At 38.1% G+C, this 11,268-nt stretch overlaps 1 long non-coding RNA gene across 1 annotated transcript; it reads left to right on the top strand.

The window, feature by feature from the left end:
* Window positions 1-8,424: 8,424 nt before the first annotated feature.
* On the top strand, window positions 8,425-10,466 carry LOC131681958 (uncharacterized). Its single transcript, XR_009303994.1, has 3 exons — window positions 8,425-8,490; window positions 8,937-9,151; window positions 9,212-10,466. It is a non-coding gene; the product is annotated as an uncharacterized LOC131681958 (long non-coding RNA).
* Window positions 10,467-11,268: the final 802 nt, after the last annotated feature.

Genomic DNA, 11,268 nt, shown 5'->3' with positions numbered 1-11,268 from the left:
TTTGGCCAGGTTTTTAAGCAAATCCGCCACTGTGATCCGGTTCTAACAAAGTACTTTTCTCTATCTGGCTTTTATTCTTGAATATAAAGTTAAACGGATTTCCTATGAACGAATTACTTATTATAAACTGGTTTTTATACTGAAGGCTTTTTCGGGTGAGAACTTTTCAAGCGACTTTTGTTTTGGGTCGCTCAATTCTGGATATCATAAACACTATAAACCTGTAACAATATATGAGATGAGCAACATATGACAGAGGGTCGGGCATAGCGTTGTTGGTAAATCGATTGCTTTGTACGAATCTCACCTGGGTTCGATTCCCGATTCCGCTAGAGTTAGTTTTTTAGAGGCATCTTTCAGACCCGAAAAAAGAGAATTTGATAATTGAACCCATGCTGATAGGCATTGTGGCAGCTTCTGATTACCACCAAACACTGAAATTAGTTGAACAGGACAGGCTCGTACGCAGCGGTGGGGGTTTGGATAGCACACAATATCTGCCTTTCCCCACAATGAGGGATTTAAATGATTTTTGAAAATTTCTTAACTCTCAGATCAGAAAAAATGAATGCTGTTTAGCTAGAATTACGCCGCTGGGGCAAACAGTAGCCAAAGATGTAATCTGACTAAGATATTCTCATCGATGTAGAGGTACGGAGCTTCTGTCTTGGTTGCAATGCTGGGGATATCGAAGAATCGAGTGAAACAAAGCATGCAGGCCTGTCGCGAACGCGTACGCAACCATCTCATCGGAGACTCGTAAGAATTAATAAGCAAACAGAAGTAAAAGGTAAATGCTGTAACAAACTCCTCAATGTTATTCTCGATAGGTCCACAGATTAACACTTCTTAAAATGAACCGTATGAATTTTGTTTGTCAAATATCAGCAGTTTGGTAGAGATAAGTTCATTCGCATGAATTCAAATCCACGTAGCTCGATATATTTCATGAGAATACGATCACTTTATGGGAAGTAGGCGAAAAAACATGAACCTCATTCATCACGCTGAACCACGATAGTGATATAAAGTCATTCTACAGAGAGAGGATGGTCAATTGAATAATTTACGCTGACACCACAAATGAACTCAAGTTGTAATTTTTGACAGTTCGTTTGTACTGTCTACATGAAATTCTTTGTGATTTGCTTCGAGCGAATCTAGTCGTCCAGTTTTTCTTCCATGTAAACAGTACTAGTTAACTATCAAGAAAAGTGAGGTTACCCTGTGTGAGTAAAGAACCTAATAGGTTGTGAGTTGATCCGTAACAAAATAGATATATATTTTTAAAATTAAACCGTGGGGCAAATACGAAAGTTACACAAACAGTTGGTTTAGTGCTTCCAATAGTCTCAAGCTACTTTTGTAATTAATTCGTATATTAGGCAATCCATTAGACGTTTGTTTGACAATTCAGCGGTGGGTTCTGTCAACAAGTCTACTCCTGCGAACAGAAAAACTCGTCCGATAAACAACTTTGTTAGTCCGATTCGTTTGATGTTGGATCGAATCAACGATATTATCGGACGTCGCACACCTCGGAGTAACGTCAGAATAAGTAAACAAGAAATAATCAGAAACGTCTCATGGATTGCCTAATTGCATTACCATATATCCTCAGAAACCGCTCTAGTATATCTTAAGATATCACAATGGATTAGAAACGACAATGATACAACATGCAACTACATCGACTAGCTAGTACCACGACCTTCATTACATGCACTGCAAAAAACCTTCCTAATTCTCTTGTTTCAAACATATAACCTTACCGCATCCAATTACGTTACCTTGTGCAATCCAGTATGCTAATGTCTGTTTCTTTCATTGCGACGTCTATCTATTTCCTCCATAACCATTACATCAAGTTCCCATTTGTACTAGAGCCAGTGTGTCGTATCAATGCTCACTACAAGTCAAACGGTAGTAAAAATGTCCACGTCAGCCATATATTACACCTTTGGTTTTGGTAGCGAGAAAATCGCATTCTTTTATGAACACCTTAAGCATACATTACCCCTTCAGAGAACAGACAGACATAACACGCGGCAGTTCTTTCTATATAACAAGATATAAACACCACTTGTTCCCTCTACCCCCGCAATGGTCCCACAGTCTAGTCTGGCCTTCTGGAGGTCGGCCGGGAGCTGAGAAAAACGGAAAACACACCGCACTTTAACGGCAGAAAAATGTGCAGTGGAAAATTCCACTGTGAGTCGTTCTGTTCTGCCGATGGTTAAAATACCGGCATCGACGAGCAATGTTCGTGGTTGTCTATAAATAAAAAAAAATACAACCTCTCCGTTTGTCGTCGCGTCAACGCCTTTCGTCGCGTTCTCGGTGTGTCGTTGTCGTTGCGCATTCATGCACTCTATACCTACATACAGATATATAAAGGGCCAAACAGAATGCTCCATCACTGACGCAGCGTCTGACCCAATTTGAAAAGTTTCAAAGTTGTTGTGAGAACATCACCTCGCTCGCTACAGAATGCAATCTCTGGTTTGGCACACGGTTCAAAAGGGGTTTTTGGCATTCCGTCAGCTACGGAGCATTCTGTTTGATCCATGTAAACGGAGCGGCGTCAGGTTTTTTCACACGCGGTTTACAATTCATCTACCCCGACGCACGTTGACAGGGTGGTGGTTGGATTCGCAGGGAAAAAAACTAAACATTCCTATAGATATAGGTACTGCACCTATCATCCGTGTCAACTGCAGTGTGACCGTTCGATTTACCAATCGCTGCGGTGTGCTACCTATTTGCCGAACGAGTGGATTGGAAAATTGATATCGACAGCGAAGGTCAAGAGCGTAAAGTTGTAATGCTGCCGTATGCGGGTGAGATTCGGTGATACGAATGGGGGGCTTGTTCTATTTACCTTTGATTCGAATGATTGCGGAAAAACGTTTATGAACGTTAGAATGCAAGTGCAATTTGGCACGATTTGAATTTCTGTAGGTGGGTGGGTGCAAATCAGTAAACCGCATACTGTCATATAAATCGAGCTTTGAATTCATGATAAAACTTCACATTGTGGAATTGTGCTTTAAAAATGATAATAAATTTCAAATTAACCAGATCAAATACGTAGCACGTAAAAACGGAGGGGATTTTTATATTGCATTGTGGAGTTTAACTTTGCCCCTTTCCTAATCACCCTCCTGGTTTTCACCATACGTAGAAACAATTTAAATGCATCGTTGGAACAAGTTCACGAGACAATCAGCACAGAATTGTGGGTTCCTCACAAGGTAATCACCAGAATGGCTTGATCGACGGGTAGTGTAAGAAGACAACGGACGAGAAAAACCGGGCTAGGAGCCGGATGCTTGCTGCGGCTACATCTTAAAATTATCGATATAGTGATCTGAGAGCAGTTGACAAAAGGCTTCACCCTGAAGTACAGAACATGAGTACGGCGAAAAGGTATTTGCGGAGACAGAAAGAAGCTCTGCGAGAAACGACACCCAAGCAATGCAGAAGACGATCAAAATCAGTTGTAGGCTTCGTGCCTCTTACGTGCAAACGTGGTTTACCCAATTTAGGGGGAAAAGTGTTTTTTACCCTAATTTTACTCCTTAGCATATTGCATACTGCATTTATTGGCTTGCTAAGCCGAACCATGTTTGGATTTCACCGGTCTCACCCGCTTCTTCTTGTCTTGCGGGACATCGTGCTTGACCGGTTGTTTGCCCAGAAGCACAAGATGAGTCTACATCTTTGGACCTAGCGTCGATCCGGCGCTAATACAGCCCGTCACTAATACTACGTTCACACTACGAGTTAAAACGTGTTTTAACACTATCTTGATGACATTTTTCTATAACATGTTTTAACTCTGTATCCCAAGTAGCAACTAAAACATGTGTAGAAATTAGAATTAGCGAAAGATGTTTTGTAGAAGGCTTATATGCGGTTTTTATGTTTAACAAGTTCGAATTGTTTCTGACAAATAAGATACAACATGTATTTGTCTTACTGCGGTATTTGTCAAGGAATCTGAAACAAATCAATGTTATGTTCCACAGTGATACCACAATAATCTTCAAGAAACAAGTTACGCTGGTACCATTTTTTCATTTGATTCATAAGTTTTTTATGAGTTTATTTTACTGCTTGTAGAACATACGGATGAAGTGATTTCGTTCAACGATACTAGATAAGAACATACTGAACAAACATAGCCAAGTAATCTGTAACTTGTGATTGAAAACTGTTGCGCTTGATTCGAGATTTCGTTTCATATGCGAATATTTAACATTTCTCAGTTCAATTTTATTTATTATATTTGCAATTTATTGCGCTGGTAATTGACTGGAGGCTAGGTATGCCAGGTGTACAGATTTTCAATATACTGCACAGATTTCTAAAACTGCAGAGACTTCCACAGTTTTCTGTTCAATGCACAAATTTCGAGTTTTCTGTTATAATGCATAGGCATTTCTCAACTTTTATCTCTCGCAAAAACTAAAACAAGTCGCCACTTCTTGTTTTAAAACTAGCTTGTACGCTTTTCTTAATACAGATTTGCACAGAATTTTACATAGGCGATGCCAGATTTCACAAAATATTAACTGGCATCCCTGCTGAAGGCCGAGTAAAGGCCTATTTACACCCTCGGTGAAAATGAACGTGAACTCGATGCGCACCAAATTGTTTTTTCCAATATCTCACATATTAGTGCATAGAAATTGATGAAACTGGAACTAAACGATAGTACATTAATATACTTAGCGAATCCATGCACAATTATTCGATATAATTGAATCAATGCAATAATATTCATATTCCCCGATCATTTTAAATATTCCACGGTGAAATATGTTCGCAGTGGATAATTCACTTGTTCACCGGGAGTGTAAACGCGACGATGGGCGGAATTGATGCGGAGTGGTGAATATAAATGTCATCGCTGTTCACGGTGAACGTTCGCCTTCGAATAACAGATTGCATTCTGACAAACTGTAAACTGCCAGGTGAGCGTGAAATCGTTGTTCGCTGATGAAACTGTTCACGACGTCGTCCACCGTGAACAATGGAAGGTATTCAACACATGTTCACGTTCATTTTCACCGAGAGTCTAAATAGTGCTTAATAAACAAAATAGTGCGTCGTTCTTTCAGGTTCCAACGATGTTTTACAGCGATCTCAGAAAAATTTTACTTCTGCCTAGGAACATATTGAACACCATAAGAACAGCCACATGTTCTACACAAGAAATCAAAAACTTGTTATAAAAACTGTAGCACTGTACACAGAAAAAAATATTTTGTAATTTTAAGTTTATTTTCATGCACATATTTGGAGCATGAATATAAATGTATAATTAAGTTCCACCACAAACACACACGACTTGTCGTGCTTTCTTCAACGAATTTTATTATAATTTTACGCGTGGATTGAAAATTACGGTTTCTTTAAACGGAAAACCAATGCGCTTCTAATGTATTTTTACTCGAATACTGCTGTAAAATGAATGACATGTAATATTACAAGAATGAAAGTGTAAAATTGTATGCTGTTTGATGCTCCAATTGATTTTAACGTAATTTTCAATCAAATTTTTGATTCAATCGTTGTATGTTTACATTCGTAGTGATTTACATTCGTATTGATTTACTATAGTGATATCACAATCAGGCATTTCACGAGCCGGGTGTCTGACATTTCACAGGGGGGTTTGACAACCTATTTGTTTCACTCTACTGGTTTTCCCGTGTTTTGCAGGATTACGCAAACAGAAAAATATATCCACCGAATGTCGTTGATCCTATTCATTTGATGTTAGCTCGAAACGTAAATTTGATCGGACGCCGACCTGAACAAGTCCCACTGATAAACATCAGAAGAGATAAACAAAAATATCAGCTAATCAGAAACGTTTCATGGAATGCCTAATAAGAACATAATGATCAACGTAAGAACTACTCATGTTCCACATAAGTAAGCTAAAACTTGTGTATGAAAACCATATCGCTCGATTCGATATTTCGTTTCGCTCAACCGTGCATATTTGTTCGTTTTCAGCCGATTTTTATTATGAAATTGTATCACGAGGACTTAGCAAAACTATTGAAATCAATTGATGCAGTGATAATTATATGTATATTGAGTAATAAACAAAATAGTGCGTCAAGTCCCTACGATGTTCTACAGTGATACATACACAACAAGCGCCATTTGTACCGATGCCTCCCCGGCCATGTTCAAAATATAGGAAAAAAGCTATCAAAACATTTATAATTGTTTTCAATTCATTACATTGAATTTTAGCATGAATTTCTGCTATGTGTTTTAGGAATAGAAATTTAATTACTTTTGACGTAGGACTACGTCTTTGTTTTCGATATAGGGGTGCACGTTGCAAATTCTACAAAAATGGTATGTAACGAAAAGTGGTCCAATTTTAAACACATATAATTCAGCCATCTCACGATAAATTTTCAAATTTCTTGCACATATCGCCCCGAAATACTTCTAAGAATAGATTCCAATAGATAAACCCAAAGATTTTTGATATCATGGCATTAAAAATTTAAATAATGAACAACCTAGTCAAAATATCGCGCATTTACACACAGAAGATAGCGCTTCCCTAGTCCAGCACGACAGATTTGTGTACCTAGCGCGCTACGCTTCTATGGATGACGTCATCATCGACTATTTAAACGGACCGATTTCGCCGAGCCAGCTCAGTTGCTTGTTGAACGGCGGGCGAATCAGATCACTGCGCTGTGTGTTTTCACAGCCAGTGTAGCTGAGTTAGAAGTCCGTTACACTGGCTGTGGAGGTACGCTACTAGTGATGTCTGTTTTTTGCAAATAATCGATTATCCGTTAATCGAATAATTTTTGAGAGCTTGATTAAGTCAATAATCGATTACTTAGTAAATCCTAGCTTGTCAACCAACAAAAAGTCACTCGACACATTTTGAAAAATTTAGTCATATTTTGTGCCCTGCGACTTTCATTTTCAATGCCACCCTTCATTAATTATGCTCTCGATTAATTGATAGCAGCTACTCGATTTGCTCGAATATACCGAAAGCTTGTAATCGATTATTAATTTTTCGATTATTTTAGAAATTAATCGATTATTTGCGTTAATCGAGTAAAAAAAGACATCACTATACGCTACCCTGTGCCGTCCAATAGGCAACCGCTCCAACTGCTTCCTAAATGCCGCTGTAATGTTGCCAGTAAATTTTTGGTTTAACTAGCACATGTATTTGCTATTTGCGCTTGAAATTAAGTAATGTAGTGGTAGTAATAAGCTTCCCATTTTGGTTTAAACGCAAGGACAGTTTTTCAAACAGGATTTGATTAATTAGTTTAGCTCATTTAAGCAATTTTATCAATTCTGTAATTTAAAAGGAATTTTACGGAACTTGGTGAATTTGGCACCAGTTGCAAATGGTATAATCAACCTGCACAAAGTGTTGCATAACGCAGGGCTGTTTTTGGAACAAAATCATTCAGCCCTTCGCTATGCAAAATCACGATATTATGACAGATGGGCTAAGCGCGGCCATTCCTTTCAATTGGGAATGGCCGCGTTGAATTTTGGTGAAATGCGCTAATAGTGTCGTGGTGGTACTAGTTGTCTCTTTCGCTCTACCCATCATCATCAGCGTTGACTCATTTTGCATTGTACGCGTGGGTTCAATGTTTGGGGCGAATGTGTTGGTAGGTAGGGGAACTGGCGGTAAAATGAACACGTTAAGCAAAGTCATTATTTTCTAACTAATAAGTGAATGAGATATTACAATCACCTTATGTTTCTTGTTAGACATGTTTTGTACATATCTGGTAAAAATACTTCGTCATAAACACATTTTTTCAAACATGATTCTTGATTTCTAAACATGTCCAAAAATGAGACATGTTTATAGCGAGTGGGTAAAATGAACATGTGGCGGTGGTAAAATGAACAGCTTCTGGTGACCTGCAAAATGTCCTGTATGTATGCAATGCGCAGTGTTGGAAAGCATTTTCCGATCAATGCTAATATCCCAACAAATCATGAGTTTTGCATACACACAGGGCATTTTGCAGGCAAAAAAATTGTCACGGAACAATTGAATTTTCATGACGTAATATTAACCATTTTACAATCCTGTGGCATCGAAACACATCTACAAACTTGGGTTTATCCATGGGTGTTTGAACTTTTAGGATCAGTTTGAGAGAAACTAGAAAGCTTGGTCTATACATGAGATGTGATTATATTTGTGTAGCATACATTAGCGTGTACTTTCATCCTCGTACGATAGCGTGTAGTGCAGCGATTAATAATACATTATTGCCTGGCTACCCTGGCTGAAGTCGACTTACTCATGCTCTCCAACACACAGCTGACATAGAATAAACGGGCGGTTTCCCGCGGTATTCCAAACAATCAGTTTTCTCTCGACCACGCTACAGATAGGTAAGCAACTCCTTCCGCTATTCGGTCATTGGTTCTGGGTGACCGTCATTTTCCCACGAGGTAGGAATCCACAATATTGTCTAAAATTTGATTTTTCTTCACCGGTCCGGGTGTTTTTTCCCACAAACTAAGTGCTAAGAAAATAAATATTTTACATTAAGTAGTATAGTCCTACGTCTACAGTTCGTGCCCCTTGTAGTTTTTTTACATTTTGGTGCATTCACGGGTGCGTAGTTGAAATAGAATTATTGAAATAAATTTTATAATTCTACAAAAACTGCTATTTTCTAAGGCGCGTTTAAATATTGGAAGTAAATTTCCATGTTTCACAGTAAATATACACTTCATTTAGTATTTTCCCTCTACTGAAACCATGTTGAATAAATCTTTTTTTTTAATTCGACTATCATTTAAAAAATAAACTTAGCTAGAACATGTTTCTATTAGAGTTTTCGATTGAAGAAACTGGTGTAGTTTTCTGCACTGAAATTGCACTTTTCTTGCAGAAGTGTTGTCAAAACACCGACACCATGTTCCATTGATAGGAACTGCAATAAAAAAGTGCAATTCCAGTGCAATTTCGGGGCAGAGATTTGGCACCGAAAATTTTGTCGGTGGAGCCAGTGCACTCACTAATACCATCAAACAAAACGTCAAATCAAGACAAAATGGCAGCCTGAAAAATATTCTATCAACATCCAAGATTAATTATTTCAAAATGGTAAGCGATACATATAATTATGTTTATATATTTTGGAGATATTTATTCTTTCAATTACAGCTACATCGAATCTTTGCTGGAGTTGTCGATAAACCCGTTATAAGGGTGTCAGCTCCAGAAGAATATACGAAAAATCTGTTCTGTCGGATAAAATACCGTAATGCAAGTCGATCGGATCAAATCAGATGTGATCTTTGTGGCTAATGTTACAAGAAGCTAGCTGGAAGCATCAACTAACATTTTATGTGAGTAGCGCCGCCACCAGTTGGTGGATTACACTGTCGAAGTATGTTGGTTGGGGACCTTTGGATGGAACCACTTTTCATCGTTACGTTGTGGAAGATGAAGACCATGTCACTTCCATCAAACCAAAAGGGATTCTTATGTACTGCTTTATGGACAACTCAGTGCATTAACTAATTTGATTGGTAATACCAAAGGAAATCAGTGTCAACTAATCAGGGCAAACGATCAACACAGTGTGAAAGAATTGAAGAAAAATATTCTATTGTAATTTGTAAAAGGACAATCGACGCGGCGAGTGTTTCGCTTGGAATAAATTTGAAAGTGAATTCTGTGCGGCAAGGTCGATAAGCAAGCTAAGCAGTTTAGGCCAACTAAGTTTGAAGATTCGCCGGATATTATCAGCAAGTAGTTTTAGCTAGATCAGAAAAAACAGTTTCGGTGACGGTTTTTCCTATATCTATTATTAGGAGTATGAATGAAATACTACACCTTGGTAAAGTATGGTGCGATTTAGATTTATAATCATTCGACGATGGAATAACTGTGAATTGCTAAGTATTACACTAATGAGTTTCTTGGTTGCTCAACAGAAGGGCCCCATTCTCACAGTGACTGTGGCCTAGTGACTAGAAGAAAATTTTCTTCTAGGCACTAAAGGGCCGCTTTTTTCACCCCCGCTTAACTTTTAAACCAGGTTCAACGCACAGACAAACTTGGTTTAAAAGTTGAGTGACGAGGAAGAAATCGGACCTAAGTGATGTGACTTGGAGAATAGGGCCCGAATTATAGCGACAAATGTGTTGTTAGTTGTCGTTCCTTGAAGGAAAGTTACTTTAAAAAATGATATAGGTACACGCAAACGAATTGTACATGTAATAAAATTATCACAAAAGGAAATAATTACGCGCTTATAAAATCATGAATTGAGTTTAGTAGAAAAACTGATTGGTCGAGTGAGAATGCCTATTCTAAATTTTTAAACCAGGTCCAACTCACAGCGTGGTTGAAGAAAGCGGCTCGTCATGAAAAGTATATAAAATCAATATTGTTTGAACGATCTAATAAATAAAAATGCAATTCAATAACAATATTGTTTGATATACACAAAAGTTTGTCTGGGTGAATGTTGTTTATCTACGCTTCTGGCTACCACGTTATATAATAGTTAAGGGGACTGAAACGGGCAACGTCAATACCGAAGTAACCAAAGATCGTACTAGGGAACTGCATGAGCTTCCCGGTTTAACTCTTAAATGTATGAATTTCATTTTACTATGGTACTCATTTTTCTGTATGAATATGACCTATACCTCTTGTTGGGGCTTCATATCATAAAATTCAGTATGTTGCCAAATGGCATTTAAGGGTTAAGTAATTTTCCGATACATTTCGTGTTCTAATAGCGACTTCAACAACTTTCAAGTTTCATTAAAGCTTAAGCAGCTTCTTGAAAATTCGCAAAGAACTTTATCATCCTTATGCTTGTTTACGACGAATGCAAAATTCGTTCGAAAGCAATTCGAACGAATAGTAATTCCATTTGATCTTGCTGTCGTAAACGAGAATACAAACCACTTTCGAACGAATCTCGCATTCGTCGTAAATAAGAATAAGGGTGTATATGAACTTTAAAGTGCACTTTTTAAGCATTATCCAAATTTTTGGTTGCTTGGGTATTCTTCGCAACATTTATTCAAAATCTATGGGGACATGGATGCACGTCCGTCGCAACAATCCTTCATTTGGGGGGGTGAGGCATATCTGCTTTTCCGAAAAATATATTCTGTATCAGATATCACAACACATCGGTGATTAAATTAGGAGTATACGGCGAAGTTCCCCTACTACTGCTTACCTTGTACAGCTTTATG

Source organism: Topomyia yanbarensis, chromosome 2, assembly GCF_030247195.1.
Source record: "Topomyia yanbarensis strain Yona2022 chromosome 2, ASM3024719v1, whole genome shotgun sequence".
In the NCBI taxonomy this organism is placed as follows: Eukaryota; Metazoa; Arthropoda; class Insecta; order Diptera; family Culicidae; genus Topomyia; species Topomyia yanbarensis.
Note: the sequence above shows the minus strand (reverse complement) of the source record. Positions and strands in the feature narration are given on the sequence as shown.